At 41.8% G+C, this 15,575-nt stretch overlaps 1 pseudogene across 1 annotated transcript; it reads right to left on the bottom strand.

Annotated features, from left to right (window-relative positions):
• Positions 1-721: 721 nt before the first annotated feature.
• On the bottom strand, positions 722-15,151 carry LOC148729095 (uncharacterized; annotated as a pseudogene). The gene is made up of 16 exons (XR_015988801.1): positions 14,675-15,151; positions 14,467-14,569; positions 13,680-13,900; positions 13,541-13,590; positions 12,978-13,060; positions 12,617-12,787; positions 12,361-12,506; positions 11,931-12,042; positions 11,334-11,417; positions 3,354-3,534; positions 3,029-3,118; positions 2,846-2,914; positions 2,699-2,759; positions 2,049-2,117; positions 1,730-1,917; positions 722-1,465 (listed from the first exon to the last, which is right to left on the bottom strand). The product of XR_015988801.1 is annotated as an uncharacterized LOC148729095 (transcript).
• Positions 15,152-15,575: the final 424 nt, after the last annotated feature.

Here is a 15,575-nt window from a genome sequence, read left to right as displayed (position 1 = left end):
GTGGACCTCTCAAAATTGCATGACAACGGTGACTCATGGTCCGACATCTTTTCCACGCCTACAATTTTACTTCCAGTGAACTCCAATCCATACAAACATGATTTTCAATCATATCAGAACCTAACAGAGTCTGTATGGGAGTCTAATAAAACGGGGTTTTGACTAGGTGGGTAAGTAGAGCTGTCCACTAACGAGTGTCCGTTAATTAAGGGAGCATCGGCACCGATTAGCGTTTAAAATATGCCCTCTACACATGTTATGCATAATCCTAATAACGTAAAACTGCAACGAATCACCACCAAGATGAAAATTGCCAACGGTGAGATTTTATTAAAACATATTGTGATGATTAGCCAGTCAGTATAATCCTACACGATGTATAGCCGCCCATTTGGCCCAAGGGATAGAGCGCTTGACTGTTGTGCGGGAGGTCGAGGGTTCGAGCCCCGGCCGGGCCAACACTCAAGGTCTTAAAATAATTGAGAAGAATTTACTACCTTTCTATAACATCAAGAAATGGTTAGATACTCTAGTCTTCTCGGATAGGGACGAATAAATGGAGGTCCCGTCTCCTGCACGGTTGGGGGTAGGAGACGTTAATTTCCCACGCACGAGATTGCTGTGTGATGGATGTCCTCCCCTGGGTGGGATGGGTGGGTTTACTGGGCCCGCAGTAATTGGCGCAAGCTGTTGCGGTGTCCCTGCCGGTTGGCGAAGCTAATAAAATAAATTGATATTTATTGGGTTTTCCGAGAAGTTTACCCGCTATTAGCGCTCGCACATAAACAAAACAACGGCTGTTTCTGTATGGTTTTGGCAAGCACCAGAGACAAAATGAGCTTTATTCGTCATCAGATAATTCGCTGTCTGATGATAGTTACAACACAAAGGCCTCATCGTCCACATCTTCCTCCATCATCGATTCGTCTGATTTCTCGTCATCTGGAAGATGGTCAATACCATTCCAATGAGCATACGTTTTTGCTACCTCAACATGATCAATAGGCCGAGGGGAATCCAAGATACCACCCCACAAAAGCAGCAGCGAGGAAATGTGATTACAGTGAATCATCCTTTTCTTTTTAAGGCAGGCTATTATTCCTGCATTAACAGGGTTATCAGTGTGAGGCAGAAGCGCTTCCACTGATTCGTCTATAAGCCTGATTTCGTTTTGGAGAAAAGAGACAAGGCGATTCATTTCCTCTTTCAACAGCTCAAGCTCCTCCTGACACCTGTTGTGTAAAGCAGAAAAGGTCAATTATCTGCCTCCTAACAAGAGCAGGAACGGTGTCCCCTTCCTCTTGGACTTCAGAGTAAATGCTTCTCCTTGGATCCTCAGCATCGTCATAAAGAATTTGGGGTACATCATTAGGAAGATACCCATTTACCTCAGACAAAGTTTTGTGGATGGACTCCACGACTTTGTCGATCTGATTTGCGAGCTTTATGGCAATTGCTCGGCCATCTGAAAATTAAAAAGTTCACAATAACTAAAGACGCAATGCAGTAGCAGTTTTATGGATAAGACGGAAAAATGTAAATGTGTAAGACTTGGGAACTGGGAAAATTTAGCCCTCATACCCCTTCTCAAATAATCGCAGTACAATGCCTAGCCTCGCAGTTAAATACAACATACGCAGTAACATAACGAAGGAATTACTGCAGACCATGATCACCAAAATACACATGCTACTAAATATTTTACATAGGAATTTCTTCAGTTTATTACCAGCATATTTTCGCTTCAATTCCACCAAGAAACATCTTTCGGATGCCATACAATGTAACTTCAACAGGAGTTCGCTCTTTCTCTTCTCGAAGAGGCGTGACTTTACGGTTACAAACACACGGGACAAGTCGGACCTTCTTTCTTTGATGTGTTGCTTCTTTTCCATGGTTACTATGGCCTTCTCGTTCCTATGTACAATAAATGCAAGTTAGAGAGAATTATTATTTTTCTTTAATTTGGCACCCCTAATATTCTATCTGCAGAACCTGATTATTCCAGTCGTTGTTGCAAGGAAGAAATTTGCATCTTTATGACTTACCGTTTGATTTTCTTTTCAACATCTTTTACCTTCCCTTCATCTTCATCTTGTACATAGCTCAATTCATTTCTGAAAAAAAAATTTAAGTGGGTAGAGATAAGTACAAGATATGTTCAGTTTAATACTTAGTAATTATATCAGCTAAGGCGGAAAGAAAGGGAAGTACGAATACGTTTGTTATATTATTGTGAAAACGGGTTTTTGCCTTCACAAATAAACGGACGGACGGGGGACAACACGATAAACTTCTTCTGGGAAAAGGTTTTCCAGGGGGCACTCGCTGGCTGCAGGAAGGCCGGGATCTACTTACGGCTGTTGACTATCCTTGCAGCAATGAATAACAGCAACAAAGTTGGCTCCAAAGTATATTTATTAAGTACCACTGAGCTGACTAGTTTTTTACCTGACTTGACCAGACTGAGTTTGACCGAAGAAAGCTCTACAAAACAGCACTATTCAAGCCGAAGTCACAAAGGATTATAGCTAATGCCATGAATCAACTAAAAGATTAGTTTCACGTAGTCTACCACAACGATTGGTTGGGTAGGAATTTCGCCTTTTACAACATTAATCACTTTCGAAAAGCTCAGGTATACTCGCTATAATGTAAATCATGAATTTGGTAGGTCAGGTACTTCCACACTATTTACCTGAGTTTTTTAGACATAAGGAGCGAGCTGACATATGATTCGTCCCACTGCAATGTTAATCCTGTGACAGATTAATAATATATTAATGAATACAAAAAAAACTGTTTTCCCTACTGATTTTTAATAAATGCTGAGGAATAAAACTACCGAGTTCTTTTGGTTTCAGCGCTTCCACTTCTTCCTTTTGCCACTCTTGTATCACATCATCATCACAACCTAGTACAGGTAAATACAAACTGTATTGCAATAATCCAGCAGAAACGCATGCATGTAAGTCATTGTGCTGTTTTTCAATGCAATGATTAAAAAGAAAAAGTTTAAAATGTATACCTGGAAGTTTTTCAGTGAGTTCCTCAAACTTTGCACTTACATCATGTAGAAGAGTTTCTGCCCTAGCAAACTTTGCTTTTAGAGTAAGACCTGTGAACATTGAAAGGAATCAGTTTAATGTGTGCTTATGAGAGTAATCAACCTCGACTTACATCTTAACACACGTCCTTATTGAAAAAATGAAGAATTGCAACTTATACGACAGAAAACACAGGTTAGATAAAGCTGTCCAGCTAAAGTTCTGGTCAATAGTTGATATATCTTTTACTTTTCAGCAAAACCTACAGAAACGTGGAAGTTATGTCTTCAATAAAATTGACCATACCAAATTTGTGATACAAATGTTGGGCATAGTGAAGAAGCCCATCAGTCTAAACATCTGTCCTCTTCTGAGCACTCATTTCTTTAGTGACAGAGGAAAACCTACGCAGAAAGGACCATAACCTTTCCACCCCTTCACCGTCTGTCAATCCAGTTCCCTTGATCCTTCTTGGACTGTATTGGATCTACAGACAATCACATTGAAGATAAACCTAAGAATCAATAGGGCATGGACCTTGCATGAGATAGTTAGCCAATACATGTACTAGCCTGCAGTGCAGGCAGATTTTAGCAGTGTGAATGAATATTTCCAAATTGAGTGTTCAAAGCACCATCTTGAATTAGGAAAACAGTGGAGAGTTAGAGCAAAAATATGTTTACCAAGCCAGTAGGCGTGAGACCTCCTCCCGCATTGAATTCTCGCCCCAACTTTCCAGTAAAACAAACACTCAAAAGATAACAACCACTAAAACCACCTACACTGCATGCTATATACTCAAAAATTATAATTTTCAATTTAGGTAAAATTAACCTCAAGTAAAGGCTCACTGGCCGGTGGTCTTTTCCGAAGCTGATAGGTTTATGTAGGGTGGCCACTCTTTTAAAAGGAACATGTACATGTGCTGAAATATTTTACCTTGCTTGCTAAGCTGACCCTTGGAGATCATTTGCGTTTGATTTTGGAAACTGCTGTCAGATTTCTGATCCCACACTGCTCACCCATTGGTAAGCGTGGGATGTTTATTATAATTACAACTGTTGTGCACGCATGAAACGGTACGACAACACAAACTTGAACACGCGTACTTGTAATTATGAAATGGACTTTACAATCTTGAATGAACGTTGTACGGTTTCGAAAACTAAAGGAAAACAAAGGAAATTACAACTATAAATACGGAAAAAGGCTAGACAAACAAGAAACAAAACCAAAAAAAACTTACGTTTGTGTCCTTATAATATAAACGATGACGTTAAACGGGCGTTGAAACGATTCCCCACTTCGATCGAGCACATGTATTTTTTTTTAACTCGCAGCGCCTCTCGGGATCTAGCTAATGAGTGCGTGACATCACGCATAACGGCAGTAACATTCCTGACCCCTTAAGCGATGCTTAACATGGAAAGTTCTTAGCTACAAAATAAAGTAATAATCATGAAAAATAACTTGTCATGTCCTTTGCTAAAGCTAACGAGTCTAGTCCATCACACAATCCGCTTAAAGAAAATAGGGACTATGAATATTCCATGAAGGTTCAGCCTTTACGAGCTTCCTGTTTCATTGTTCATTATCGAGGCACGATTGTTCTTCCTTAGCTAGCAAGAGGACAACCTTGTCAACTGGTCTGCGTAGTTGGGAGGTTTGGGTCTTCGAATGAACCGTGCGTACCAACCCCTTCTTGTCTGATTCCGCGCTAATGACTCGTCCCATTGGTCAAACACTCCTCGGGCAGTTGTCGTCTTTCAACAGGACAACGTCTCCGACAGCTAGATTCCGTTTTGGACTGTTCCACTTCGAACGAGGTTGGAGAGTTGGGAGATATTCTCTCTTCCAACGCGTCCAAAATAAGTTTGCCAGATACTGCACTCTCCGCCAGCGCCGCCTCATATAGACATCTGCACGTTGAAAAACTCCTGCTGGGGGAAGTACAACGCTGGTTTTGATCGTCAGGAGATTGCTGGGACTTAGTGGGTTGAGATCATCGGGATCACTCGAAGCGAATGTTAGCGGTCTCGAGTTAATGATAGCTTCAACTTCACATAGTAGAGTTCTAAAGGATTCGTCATCCAGACGGCAGCCATGCTCATGGAGTAGAACAGTGAGTACTTTGCGGGTAGTGCGAATCTGCCGCTCAAATGCCGCCCATGTGGCTGCCACTCGGTGGGTTGAAAATCCAATCCGTACCCTCTTGATGCAACCTGCTTCTGATTTGCTCATTGTCCATTTCATAAACTGCTTGCTGCAACTCTGTCTTGGCGCCTACAAAATTTGTTCCGTTGTCGCTCAGGATCTCTCGGATAGGCCCACGACGAGCAATAAATCGCCTCAGAGCCTGGATAAATGAATCTGTTTGGAGAGAATTGGCGGTCTCAATATGCACTTCTCTGCTTGCTAAACATGTGAAAAGGCATCCGTACCGTTTGAGTTCCTTTCGACCTCCTTTGATCATGTACGGACCGAAGTAATCCACGCCAGTATACGTAGATGGCGGGGCTGGAGTCACTCGGTCTTTAGGCAAGTCAGTCATTTTCTGTTCAGCGACAGGGGCACGATTACGGCGACAAGTAACACAATTTGCGATTAGGTGACGAACAGCAGCATTGGCACCGCTGACCCAGTACTTCTCCCTCAATTTAGCAAGTGTGTGACCGCGGCCTGCGTGTGCTAGGCGTTCGTGCAGGCGTTTGATAATCAAGTTCGTAACGTGACTCTTGCGAGGTAAGATGATGGGGTGTTTCGTTTCTTCTGGAAGATCGTCAGCGCGGCTAAGGCGGCCACCAACACGAAGGAGGCCTTCATGAATGTAGGGATCCAGTCGAGTTAGGGAACTTGCTTTCTTCAGCACCATTTTCTTTTGCTTTGCCCGACCCCGTTCGTCTCCACCGTCTTTGTCACTGACTTGGCTGAGAGCGTCAAACTCTCTACTGAAGGACTGCGACTGTACAAAGCGAAGGATGGCCATCTCGGCCTCTTCAAACTCTTGAACTGAGAGCGGTGCGCAGCAGTCACCCACTACCTTCTCAGCTTGTAGTGACTTCACGCCCGACCTTGCTTGGCCATGGTCTGAATCTATCTCGAGAGAACCCTGGCCTCTAATCTCCTTCCGTTTTCGCAATACAGCCTTGATTCTAAGGAATGCGGCCACTGACAATCTCAGGCGATACCAACTCGAGTGGTATTCTATTAGCTTGTTAACTGACGTAGCCGTGGCTTCCATTACCATGGTACCGGCGGAAGCAACTTTTCTGACCTCAGGGTCGTCATCTGGGACCTCACCGACTGGAAAGGGCTGCTGCGGTCAGTCTTTTTCTGATTTCCATAAGAAGTGTGGACCATTTTACCAGCGTTGCTGGTGCAGAAGTCCAGCGGCGGAAAGCTCTCTTGAGGCATCATCTGCCGGATTGCTACTGGTGTCCACGTATTTCCACTGCATAGGACTAGTGAAGTCCCTGATCAATTGCACACGATTTGCCACGAATATCTGAAACCTCTTCCGCTCGTTTCTTATGTAGCGGAGGACCGTCGTCGAGTCGGTGTGATAGATGATAGACTCAGGCTTAACCTCAAGGTCTTCATACAGGATTTGTCCCACGCGAACAGACACGGTTGCTGCAGTTAATTCTAAGCGTGGGACTGTTACGGTCTTAATAGGTGCAAGACGAGCCTTCCCCATTAAAAAAGAAAAATGTATGCGATCCATGTCATCCATTAGACGTAGGTAGGCAACGAATCCATACCCCACCGTGCTTGCATCGGAGAACAAATGGAGCTGTCTGGAGACAACTGGGCCAAAACGCGGCGGCTTGTGACACCGATCAATGTGAAATTGCTCTAGTAACGGAAGCTCTCCACACCATCTTAGCCATTTACTGCGGCAGTCTTCCGGAATGTCGTCATCCCAGTCGAGATCTTCATTGCGCCAGAGATCCTGTAACAGCTTCTTTGCTAGAAGTGTGAAAGGAGCGATGAAGCCCAGGGGATCAAAGATTGATGAGATGGTGGACATGACTCCTCGTCTTGTAAACGGTTTGCTGTTAATGACGATTCAAAATCCAAAACAATCTGATTGTACGCACCACTGTATCCCTAAGGCACGCTCGATAGGGAGGTTGTCACGGTCAAGAGTTATTGATCTGACTTCTTTCGATCGCTCATCCTCTGGTATAGACTCTAAAACTGCACGACTATTGGAAGTGTATTTGGTGAGGCGGAATCCACCTTTCTTACAGGATTGCCGAAGACCTTCAATCAGCTCGACTGCTTAACCTTCCGAGCTTACGGATCGTAGACAATCGTCCACATAAAAGTTATTTCGCAGCGTGTCAGCAACCAAGGTAACGTACTTATCTTCGTTATCCCTTGCGGTTCGCTTAAGGGCAAAGTTAGCGACACTTGGCGACGAGGCCGCTCCAAATAAATGTACAACCATCCGATACTCTTGTAGCTCGGCTTCCAGATTGCCATCTGGCCACCATAAGAAACGAAGGTAATCATACAGTTCAGGAGGAACTGTAACCTGGTGGAACATGGATTCCACATCCCCCATGAAGGCTACGGGGTCTTCACGAAATCTGGTTAGCACGCCTACTAGGGAGTTTGTCATATCTGGACCTTGCATCAGACAGTCATTGAGCGACACGCCCTGAAACTTTGAACTACAGTCGAATACGACGCGTATTTTTTCTGTTTTTTTCGGGCGATAGACCCCATGGTGGGGTAAATACCACACCTTGCCTGTGTTCGGCATCAGCAACTCATTTGGAACTCTTTGTGCATACCCTTTGGCGATGACATCGTTTACGAAGGAAACGTAATCAGAGCGGTATTTAGAATCTCTCAACATCTTTTTCTTCTGCCAGTTTGCTCTTTTGATAGCTTGCTCCTTATTGTTGGGCATGATAATATCGCTATGTCGCAATGGAAGAGGAACTTGGTAGTGGCCGTCGACAACTTTCGTCTCCCTTTCAACCATAGTTAAAAACTTTCTGTCTTCTTGAGAAGGCCCACACTCGTCCGGTGCTTTGCTTACGGTGTGATCGTTGAAGTCCATCTGCAACATTCTGAGCAATGACGTTGGAGCAATGATTTCCTTCGGCGCTTCCACTTCTCTCACTGTAATTCGGTTCGCGATTATTTTGTCCTTGTCATGATCAGTTCGGATATGGAGAGGTCCACAGACTGTCCAACCATGGCGTAGACGGAGGGCAAATGGGCCATCGCTTCGACAAGGTACAGCTTCTAAGGTGGGCGGGCAATTGCTGCCAATGAGTAGTCCAATCTCCAAGTGAGGCTCAAGCTCAGGGATTTTCTTCGCAACCTCGGAAAGGTTTGACCACTGATTTATGAGACTGGGCGTGGGAATTTGATGATGTTCTGCTGGGATTTCATCTCTTGTGTATGAGCGAGGCAACTCAATGGGATTCTCATCATCTAGGCTTGTAACGATAAGATCGTCCAGAATGATGCTTTCCATTTGACTCTGTCCATGCATGGTGGTGAGTTGTAGCATAACCTTGACACCGTCTATTCCTAATCGTCTCCTGATATTTTCGGTTGCAAAACAGCCGCCACTACCATTATCGTAAAACGCGTACGTGACAACTGAATTGTTACTGCCCTTCTGTTTAACTTTAACTGGGAGTATGGCATGTAGCACTACGGACTCTTTGCAACTTGGTGCGTCCTGTACAGGTTCAGAGACATCAATGCGCCTATTGCTAACCGCTATAGACTGAACTTCCGTCGCTTGGGGTTTGTTACTGACGCTCTCTCTATTCATTGTGAAACCATCAATGTGCAATGCTGTTGGGTGCCGTTTCTTGCACTTCTTGCAGATGCGTCTCTTTACACAACCTTTGGATTCATGATCAGATTCGTAACAGGCAAAGCATAATTTTCTTTCGTAAAGAAATTTCTTCCTTTCATCCATGGTCTTTTTGAGGAATTCCGCACAATCATCCAGGTCATGGTTCTTGCTGCAGAAGGGGCACAACTTTTTCTTGCCACCAGCATTGTTTCGGTTCGCATGGTTTACAGCCTCTACGACGGGAGTTGTGATACCGGTGGCAAAACTGTTGCTTGTTTTAGTTGCTGACGAGGGCTTCTTCTTGCCATCTCTCCCACTGTTATCTCTGCGCCTTTCCTGGCTACTACTTAAAGCCTGCACGCCAAATACAGGGTCGTTCGCTGATTCGGCTGCTGATACCACAAAATCAGCGAGATCCTTAAAGCTCACTATCCTTCCGTTCTCTTTCAATTTCGCAGCGCGATCACGCCATCTTGACTGGAGATGCGAGGGAAGCTTTTTTGCAATGGTCTGCAGGTTCGTAGGGTGATTTAACTCATTCATATGAGACACGCTCATCATAGCATTTTTACACTTAATCAAGAAAAGCGATAAACGTTTTAGCCCTGATGCGTCATCTGGCCGAACTGGGGACCATCCGAGAGCTTTGTTCACATAGGCCATTGAAACCTTAAAGGGATCCCCATATTCCTTCTCCAGTAACCTCCTAGCCTCCTTATATCCTTCAGAAGGGTCCATATGCAGACAGCCTCCAATAAGTTCTCGTGGTTCTCTTTCAAGATGTTGTTCCAGATAGTATAAGCAATCTGCCGCCCTGAAAGTTCTGGACTCTATCCTTGCCTTGAATGCGATGATAAAGGTTCCATATTCTATGGGGTCTCCTTTAAACTTGTGCACTTCAGGTTGAGGCAGAGTCATTGCTGCAGCAAGTTGCGGATGGGTTGCAATCATTTGCTCATTTTGCTGTCGCTGCATGGCCATCACTTCTTTGAAAGACCTTTCATGGGGTTCCAGTCGATAGGGATCATCAGCTGCAGCGATAATTCCTTGTGGTACATCAGTGGTCCCGTTGTTAGCCGGAGGCGATATCTCGCCAGCTAGACTGTTTGAATGAAACTCTGGGGCAGCAGTGTTAAGATGAGCGACAGGCGTTGAAGCCATGAATTTAGGTTCACTTTGCTGGAGACAGGGAACAATACCATCCTTATTTTCTAGGTTACCATCATTTTCTTCCAAATCGGCATAAACCCTTTCTCTGGCCTGGGCTTTCGCTGTTTCAGTTTCCATTTTCAAGGTTTCATCTGCTGCTCGTAGAGGTTGTTTGCTTTCTAGCATTTGTTTTTCAGCTCGTAATTCGGCTAGCTTAAGTTTCTCCTTTGCTCGTGCAGATGACGTTGAACTGGCTGAAGACTTCTTCGAACGGGTGCTAACACGGGACGATTTGGATGAAGCTGATTTTACTTCTAAGAGCAGATCAAGTTCTTCTGTTAAGCGACGTTCTGCTACATTCATCCATTCCATAACCTGTTTCCTAAATTCCAAAAAGGACTTCTCCTTACTTTCATAGCGATCAAGTTCCCTTTCTTGATTCTGTTCGGAGGTCAACTGGCAATAATAAAGGTCACGTGCTTCTTGATACTCTTTGAATAACGTGTTCAATACAATAACCTCTGATTTCACTAAATGGAGATTGTTCTCATCTTCCTTTAAGTTTGTAAGAGCATTCCTTTGTTTTGACACAGCAGTCGTTTTGGCAGTTTGATCGTTTTTCAGTCGCCTTAATTTCTCTTTTTGACCCTTTTCAGTTAATTTCCTTACACGAGTATCGGGACAGCTTTCGTTCGGAGGAAACCCAGGCCCAGCGCCCTCAGCGGCAGGTTCCTCGTTCATGGTGGACTAGGCACTAATTAATCCTTCGGTGGTCGCTTTAAATTAGCGATGAGTGGCGAACAACTCGCCCAACATTGCAAATAAACGTAGGATAAGTTCCAGTAAACCAGTATGCGATGAGGGTTAAACTTTTCGAAACGAAATGTGCACGCATAGAACGGTACCACAACACAAACTTGAACACGCGTACTTGTAATTATGAAATGAACTCTACAATCTTGAATGAACGTTGTACGGTTTCGAAAACTAAAGGAAAACAAAGGAAATTACAACTATAAATACGGAAAAAGGCTAGACAAACAAGAAACAAAACCAAAAAAAACTTACGTTTGTGTCCTTATAATATAAACGATGACGTTAAACGGGCGTTGAAACGATTCCCCACCTCGATCGAGCACATGTATTTTTTTTTAACTCGCAGCGCCTCTCGGGATCTAGCTAATGAATTCATGACATTACGCATAACGGCAGTAACAACTGTATTTAACCAATGTCGTGGTATTGCCACACATTTCTTCACATTGTCACCAGGCCATTTACCGTTAAACTGATATATAATTACTAACCTGGCATGATGCCTTGTACCCATAGCAATGGAATATGGGTATGGCAACATCAACACCTTCCAAGAGGCTTTCCTGAGATGAACACTAACAAATATAATCATGTCAATGAAAATTGTGTAAGAAGTAACAAACTATTCTGAAGTTAAGATGTGATCCTCACAGATATTCATGCAATTTAAATGTAAGCAATAATGGGAATTTAACCAAACACAAAGAAGAAAGGAATCTGGCCCCGTTGGGATTTCAGCTCATGACATTGTCATTACAATGCTCTATCCACTGAGCTATGAACCGCCATATGTTGGGAGCAAGCCAGTACCCACGAGAGGAAGTGATGAAACAGGCAATGGACTAACGTGAGCTGCAAAAATGAAGTTTTATTTGATTGAGCCAACTGCTCAAAATTCATTTCATAACTCTGACAATTACATCTTCATTTAATTTCCACAATTCACATAATTCCAGACTGTTCCAATAAATTGTTTTATTTCATCCCAAATTTAATAGAAAATACTTTGGAAAGTTCTACAAAATTAAATACCACTTTAGAACTACCATTTGGCCTCCTGCACAGTCATATTCAAAAAATTTACTTACCTTCAAATGGTGTGCTAATAGACAAGCGATGTCATACATGATGATTACTCTGCTTCTGGTGCTCTCATTAAGACTTCTAAGTCTCTTAAGCTCATAAACAGAGTATGATATTCTCTAGAGAGAAAAGATTATTGAAAAGGTGAATCAATAACCAATTTTTTTCTTTTATATCTTTTTACACAAAATCTAAGACAAATTTAATATATTTCCTATAATATGACATTCAAATTAATAACAAAGTTATACAAGGGTGATGCTATTGGTGTAAAGAATCATAGGATGCTCCTGCATTGTATATACAAGTGTGCTAATTGTCAGCTTGGCAAATTCATAATAATCATGGATCTATCATGTAATTCTCTAACAGACAATACGTGTAGGATTGAGCACAACATTAGGTAAAATGTATTTACATAATTATACTCCATACCTTTCACAATGCTTTATGTTAAGGAATCCTTCAGGAAAGTCATGTCTGCATACTTGCCCAAAGACACCTTTCTCGTCAAAGAGTTTGTTTTTGCCTTTTGATCTTAAAGCTGAAAGAACCTCTCCAGCATGGAACTTACTGCAGTTCTGTGACAAAAAAGGGACAAAAACAGAGAATCTTGAATTCAAAGGGCCAAAAGGAAAATCATACAGTTCTCAGATTAACATCTGAGCATTGCATCATCTTATATACAGACCTGTTCCATGTCTCCTCCAGCTTTGCCATAACTGTTGACAAAATTGTCAACATCATCCTGGTCTGCACATAGGAGTGTTCCATGTTTGGGTGTTCCTAAATCATGCCCTTTGCCCTTTTTTCTACACAATCCAAAGCACCCATCCATGCTTTCAATGAGTACATCATCATACTATTCAAAAGAGAGGGGAAAGGAGAAAAATAGATATAAAACAGAACAGCAACAACAACTTAAAATTAATACTGCAGAACTACAGCACTAGTGTAAAGATGAGTGCATTTTGTGTGCCCCAAAATGAATGCCATAATAATGTTCCTCAAGTGCAAGCTACTATTCAGAACAAATTACAATGTATAGTTACCCTTGGACATATAGGACACCAAGCTCCATTGTACCAAATTTCCATTGTAGTTTATACAATGCTTGTACTGATGCATGAAATACCTTCACGTGAAAAGAACAAAATGTCAATTAGGACTAATTATTTTCTTAGAGCAAGTCAGTAGATGTACATGTACAGCAAGAAATATGTCTTGTAAATTAATGTAAATGGAATCTTCAACTTAAAACAAACAGTCAATGTATCTTTGAATCATATGAACACAAAAGCAACAAACGCAAAGCATGAGTTTGACATCTATATATTTAAGCTGGACAACTAGATAATAAATAAAGAAATATAATAATTATATAAAGAAGCACTTGTAAATCATATTGTGACTGCCTCTACTATTACTATTACTATTACTACTACTACTACTACTAATAATAATATCAATTAATAATAATAATAATATAACAAGAACAACAACAATAATAATAGTAGTAATAATTATATTAATTCTAATATCAATAATACCTTAGTAGACCTTGTACGTCCACAAATTAGCAGCTTTGATACTCACAACCTATAACCACACATACCTGAATTCTTCAAAGCATTCTGAATTAAGGATACTGTAAATTGAGCTCACCTAAAAAAAACATACCGTCCAACAAAAATCAATCAATTAAAAAGAGTCTGGTCATATGTCTGAAAAAGACTCTTTGCAAGCAAACCGACAGGTGTTGATTGTAGCTGAGGATTGAGTTCTGTGATCACTTCTGTGATGTTTAGCAAGGACACTTGACAATGAAGAAAGACCTTCTCCACAAACTCCATCAGTTTGAAGCTGAATCCCGTGGTGGGATTTGCTGGTGACCCTGGCCAGAACTGACATTTCAAGAGTGTGACAGCATGCGGCTCGCAATCACACACTTGTACATATTTGAGGTGATGATTTCCTGACATTCATAAAAAAAAATAAATGAACAATTTATGAAGTTAAGTAAACAAAACGAAAAAAAAAAAAAAAAAAAACACTACATGCAGCTTTACATACCTCTTACTTTGTTGAGGGCCATGTAGACACCTTAACCAACCGCGAGGGCCATACTTGGAGATTATTGGCCCGAGGTCTTGAAAGTACAACCAAGTGCAGCGAGGTCTGTACAGAAAATTCCAAGGGCCAATATTCTCCCAGCATGACAGAAAAGGCTCTTACAGATAGATGCAAGCCAAGTTTATTGTTTCTCTTTGGACTTAATGGCAAGCCATATCATTACAAAACTTAATTGCATGGGGAATCATTCAGGACATTACCCGGTCCAATACTTAGAAATTATTGGACAGCCAATCATGGGCCCTGACATATTGAGAGAATTTAAATATTGCATCATTATTATCAGCGTTCTTGATTTTAGGCAAGCGGCAGGAAAATGTGACAAAGGAGCAGATGAAATTGAAAAAGAACGCTTCGTTTTAAAACCATTCTAGTATTTTCTAACGGCTATAAATGAAATGAACTGACCTGAGGCATCCAGAAGTCTGAACAGCTTTACTGTTGCGGCTCTGCACGTATGGCCATAGCTAACAGTTGCCTCATCTGCATACAAAGGAGAAAATACCCCATCCTATTAAAATAAAGAAAGTAAGAAGTAGATAAAAGTACAGTTTAACCAGATATGTTACACTAAAAGTAGCTAGAAGACAACCGGCCCCAAAATATTCATACACACCTTCCATTGCTCAAGTACATGAAAGTTGTTTCGATTGACATGTAGAGCTCGTGCACATTCAACACAGAAGTACTGGCGAGGGCCACAGTATTGACATCGTGTTGTAGCGATACTCTTTTGACAGTTTACACAGTTAGTATTGTCTGGAAGATGCTGTTCTTCAATGTACGATTTCAGCAACTTTTCCCGTACCTTTTCCCAGCTAGCAGAGATACTCAAAACACGATTTTGCTGTTGAGTTGAGAGTTCCTGCTTTTCGAGATCGTCAAGAGGGACATCTTATTCTACTGGACTGTTGGTGTCCTGACTATTTTCCTCCGTACTCTTATGAGGCTGCTTACCAAGATTCACTCTCAGCGGAATCGATACAGTGGTTTTCTTTCCATCGCGCCCAATATTCTTCACATCAAGGAAGACGGGCTTTAACCGACGCATTTCGCAGCGATCACCTTGGCTTGTTCACCGATGAGTGAGAGATTTGATTGCATGGTCGAAATGTTTATGCATATTTAATGAGAACACGTAATTTTTTAAGTACAGATTTTCTGAAGTAAGAAATTTGGAAAAAAATCAAACTTTGCCATGGTATAGTTACTAAGGTTAAAGCAAAGAATCGCCAACATCACCGAGCGGCTGTCTATGAATTAAGACTTACGGCTCAATCAACAATTTCAGTGACTCAATCGGCCATCACAATTTATATTTGTTTCAGTTAATTTCAAAACATTTTAATCGGTTTCTTTCAACTTGTTACTAAACAGTAAAAAATGAGCATGTTGGCGTCTACTTTTCCAGTTATCAGTGGTGAACGGTACCCTAATATTAGGATAACTCGCCCAAACAGCAGCACATATATCCCTCGAATGGTTAAGTAAACCATTTAAAATTCCATTTATTTTTC

Source organism: Stylophora pistillata, chromosome 6 (assembly GCF_964205215.1).
Source record: "Stylophora pistillata chromosome 6, jaStyPist1.2, whole genome shotgun sequence".
NCBI lineage: Eukaryota > Metazoa > Cnidaria > Anthozoa > Scleractinia > Pocilloporidae > Stylophora > Stylophora pistillata.
This window is presented reverse-complemented; position numbering and strand designations above follow the sequence as displayed.